Below are 5,387 nucleotides of genomic sequence, written 5' to 3' on the forward strand. Positions count from 1 at the left end.
CAATTGGACTTTGATCAAGTATGAATCAACATCATCTTATAAATCCATACATAGTATGGCAAATTCCACAAACAAAAAATATAAAGTAGGTTAAGATATGAAAAAGAAAAAAGTGGATTACCAGTAAAGAAGATGAGCAACTGTTAATTTACAGCTCAAATTTTAACCAGTGGAATGCCATGTTTTAGCTTTATTGCCCCCCTGAGGTCACCGCAGCTCCAGAAGTTTTGAAAAAAACAACAACAAAAGGCTGAAAATGTATTTTGGTGTGTTTTTCCTGATTAATGGCATGCAGAAATAAAAACAGCAATTCCATTTTCACTATGTGGATAAAAGCCTTCTGCTAAATCTTGGTGTTATATAATTACTGTCTTCTGTGTTTTACGGAAGCTAGGGCAGGGATTGACGTCTAGTTTGTGTGAAATTTTCTGAAACCGTTCCTGATTGTTCCTTTTCTAAGAGACATGAATAGGAGGAAAGCAAGACAAAACATCAAATACCTCCTTGTCTTCTTCTCCCAGCAGTCCCCATTTTCCACCCCTCTCTGTGTGTTTTCAGCCTGGTGTGATTGAGTGTGGCCACAATGACAGGGCAGAGGCTGTTTTCACACGAAGCTGCTATAAAAGATTTCCATGACACAGAAAATCAGCCTGAGTCTCTTTTTGTATGTTTCACCAATTGAGATACAAAAAAGGATCCTGCCATTATCTGTCAAAACTGACAGTTTCTCACCCCAATTTACCACAGGGCCAGCAGAGCAAGAATTCTGGGCATTTGAGAATAATGTCAACAATCAAGGTGGGACATAGACATGGGCAGGGGGGAGGATGACCCAAATGTGATGGCCCCCAAAAATCTACAATTAACAAAAGAAAAGAAAATACACTCAAAACAGACTAACCCCCCCAAAATCCACAAAAAATGGAGAGAGAAAAATGAATGAATGGACAGACAGATGAACAAACTGGCAAACAGAAGTTAAAAAAAAGACAAATGCAGTTTCAACAGACTATAAACCAACACAAGCAGGAATTTGCATCTTATGTCGGGACGAGCATTCAAGATTCACTTATAAGAAATATAAAATAGATCAAAGAAGAAGTTAGATATATTGATAGATGAGCTGACATGATGATGGCATGCTTTTATACATCTGACACCCCAAACTCTCAGCATATCCAGACTTGCCTCTCCTGATACCTTCTACCTGCAACCCCCTAGAGAGGCTGGCTAAATCCGTGCCTGTCACCTATGTAGTTTTAACATTTGCATTGGGTGCCTAAATAATAGATTGCGAACGTAATCATAATTGACTATTGGTACCCGAAGCATGGAAGTATATAAGCGTCTGCACATCTGCACATATCTTAGAAGATGAGATCGGGAGATTCACAATCACCAGCTAAATTCTTTCTGAGGTTTTCCAGCAGATAATCAGATTTTGAACACCTTATCACCCTTGTCTCTGCAGGCTGTGTCAGTTTGCGTAAGAGCAGGCAGGCTGCATCCATCCCCTGTAGCTTTATTATGGCTCAGAAAAGCATCAGTCTCAATCCCAGCTCACTTCATTGCATATCTCGACTCTGTTATTGGAATGTACTGGACTATAATGAATGAATAACTGTCAGTCTGACTTCAAACAAGACATAACATTACATAAACAGCTCCTTGGATGAGTTGAATAGATGAAAAGAGACAAGGGATGGAAAGGAAGGAAGGGCAACAACAGCTAAAGGGATTATATCACTCACAGCTGTATAATCTTGTGAATGAAATAATCACACGTCTTTGAATCAATTAGTTGTAAAGGTGCTGTTTTTAGCCAGCAGTCCCCGAGAAGCTTTAGCAAAACATAATCGAATTCATATTAGTAGGAAAGGTCACTTGACATCTCGAGTTTGAAAAGTAATTACTCTGTTCAGCTTTCCATACAGCAAACTAATCATTTATGATTTTTCACATCAAATCGTTTTTGACTTTTTAACATCTTTTGACCTTATTTGATGCAAATCGCAGATTTTGGAGTTTCTTTTACAAACGAAAATTTATTTTCTTGATTTTTTTTTTTGTGAAAAATAAGAACATTTTCCCAAAACACATTAACCATCCAACCTTCTTCCTGTGTTTGTATGTTTTTGTATTGGTTCAGGGTTTTTGTTCTTGAGCAAATCCTTTTTAATGAGTCAAGCATGCTACTTGCTAACATTTGGTATGAAGGATTTTCCTGATGTTTTTAAACTTGAAAAAGAGTTTGTCAGTTTTCCTTCTTAGAGGAAAATTAAAAACTGTAGAGGTGCAAAGAAAAACATACATGCAAATACGTTTGGCTTAATGCTGTAACTCATAATTCTCAAGCCCTCAATCTTTGCAATAAAAACAACCCAGACAGCCACATTTTCAATCAAATGCAAGCACAGAGTTTTTATAAGACTCTGTCATCATATTTACTAGCAGACAAAGTGACCAAATAAATCCCTGCAAACATGAACAATTCTACCAATCAGAACTTTGATTAAACAGAGAATAAATGTTTCCAGTGTTGATGACTTTCTTATTAAAGAGCCTGCATTGTTTAAAGGAAATATTCTATTATTGAAATATGAAACGTTCGTTATTTTTTTGTTTTAGTTTTTTTGTCCTATCCCTATACTCCTTCAGTTTGGCTTTTTTCATGTTTTAAACTTTTCTTCATTTCTTCAACCACAGTTTACATTGCAGCTTCGCTGTCAATCTCAATTGAACAATCAGAAAGTGTTGAAGTATTTCAACAAAGATGTTGCATTATTTTTACCCAGGTCATGTCAGAAATTGAAAACAGGGATAGAGAAATCCGAAAAAAACCAAAACGAACTCTGTCCCTCGAAAGACCTCCTAGACTGTCAATTATGTTGTGCACGACCTCGGGGCTTTGAGCTTGTCGAGGCCGGAGATCATTAGCCCCTTGTAAAAGGAAAGAACTGGTTAAACAGACACTCAAAGAGCTTATTCTTCTATATTAAATCCTTAAATATTTACCAAAACTGTTTTCAGAGGATTCATTCAGGTTGAATTTGAATTGACATGTCTGAAAAGTGTTCCCTAAATTTATATAGCATTAAGCTCTTTATACGCTAGCTTTACATTTCTGTAACTTCCTTGAGTCAGCACTTTAAAAAAAACTAACATGTTTGCCACTTTTTGTTTGAGTCAGTCTCTTGTAACCTTTTGAGATTCATGCTCTGGAGAGTAGCTAACCATCCTGCAGCCTGACTTTGAAGCTGAGCTGCCTTTGCATAGCCTGAAGGCAAGCTATGTCTTCAGGACCAGGACCCTGTGGTCTGTTACTGATTTTAGAGTTCCAAACTCTACATGGGGCAAAGGCTTGCCTTGTCGTGAAAATCTGATGCATAATGAGCAGACGTTTCAGGGCTCCATCAACCCCTACCGGACTGACCTCCTCCTGAATCATGTAAAGTGTAAAAGTGCTAAATATCTCGGAAATGACAGGAAACCGAACAAATCTACTCACAAAAATGGGTGAACACAGAACCACGTATAGATGAGAAAAAGGAAAAGAGGATGGGATTATAATGACCACATTCACTGCCTCTAAAAGTCAATCTGGTGAAAAGGGCAGGTTTCAGGGATAAAAAGAATTACCGGTACTATCAGGGAAGCCAGTAAAGTTGGGTGGTTGTCCTGATGCTGCTTACCTGCCATTCCTCACATTGGTTATGCATTGGGGGGGAAAAAGCTTTTAAATCTAAATGAAAAATAAAGTCAAAAGCTCTGTGTGGAAACTGATTATGGCAAAGGCTTTCACAATATTATCTGTTCTTTTCTGGCTTTACAACTGTCTGCCCCTATTCACATACTTACGGTGTTTTTTGCAAGAATATACCTCACTTTGTATTAAAAGCCAATACACCATCACATGTAATTTTATTCAATGGCCTTTTTCATATGATTACACCATTACATTTGCTTGAGTCCTTAAAAAGTTAATCGATGATTTTCACTACTTGTGACAAATGTTATAAACAGAAGGAGCATCAACCTTTAGGAAAGTTAAATACATTTCTGTCCTTGCAGAAGGTTAAAAAATACCACATTCAGACGGATTTAAAAAAAAAATCATTTAGTTAAAGTTCCAAGTTGTAATGGAGTAAATTAATGTGGCCCTCAACAGGCCTCAAGGAATAACATACTTTGTGATGTCTCATATAAATTGTGTTAAAGAGGTAATCAACTGCACAGAACAGGAGCATAAAATCCCAATATTTCATACCATTAAATTTGCCCTGGTTACACATTTCAGGTGTGTTAGCACAATGTCGATGAGAAAAGACAAGGTAATACCTAAAGTCAAGCTCAAATAAATTCTAAAGAGGTTTCCCTGGAAGAATATTGATCTTACTGCAAACCACAAATGTTGCCTGAAGTCAAATAAGTTGGGGCAGGAATACCAAGCACCATGTAAAATCCTTTGTTACTCCTCAGTAAAGGTGTCTAGCACCTGACAGAAACTGACAGAGATGAAACAAAGCTACACTTTTGACTCTGAAGACTTGAGTCAGCAGATTTGATGCCAAAATTGCACAAAGTAATATCAGCAAAAGAACCAAATAAGAATCTCTTCTTGTTCACAATAAACAACCCACGGGTTAATGCAGGACACTGAGCACACACCACGTTTGAGCTTTTTTAGTGGCAGACTTATGATTTGATTAATGGATTTTTTGGTGAAAAAATCTGGGTTCCTTGAAACTGCCAAAACCAAAAGGAGCTATAAACCAAATAAATCTGTAATACAATCATTTTTTCATCTATTGTTAAAGCATTCCCAGTGATCTTTTAATTATGATTATGCTGTTTTTAGTCAAATTTAAAAAAGGTGACATTTTAGGACATCATTTCTTGAGAGTGTCAGCAAGACTCAAAGGAAAGGTGTACAAGACAGTGGTGAGACCAGCTCTGCTCTATGGGTTAGAGACGGTAGCAGTGAGACAGAGACAAGAGGCTGAGATGGAGGTAGCGGAGATGAAGATGTTGAGGTTCTCCTTAGGAGTGACCAGGTTAGACAGGATAAGGAACGAGTACATCAGAGGGACGGCTCATGTTGCCTGTGTTAGCGACAAAGTCAGAGAAGCCAGACTGAGATGGTTTGGACATGTTCAGAGGAGGGATAGTGGATATATTGGTAGAAGGATGTTGGAGATGGAGCTGCCTGGCAGGAGGGCAAGAGGACGGCCAAAGAGGAGATATATGGATGTCTTAACAGAGGACATGAAGTTGGCTAATGTTAGGGTAGAAGATGTCCATGATAGAGTGAGGTGGAAAAGGATGATTCGCTGTGGCGACCCCTGATGGGAAAAGCCGAAAGAGAAAGATTTCTTGAGAGTGGCAGT

This window comes from Oryzias latipes, chromosome 21 (genome assembly GCF_002234675.1).
Source record: "Oryzias latipes chromosome 21, ASM223467v1".
Classification (NCBI taxonomy): Eukaryota; Metazoa; Chordata; class Actinopteri; order Beloniformes; family Adrianichthyidae; genus Oryzias; species Oryzias latipes.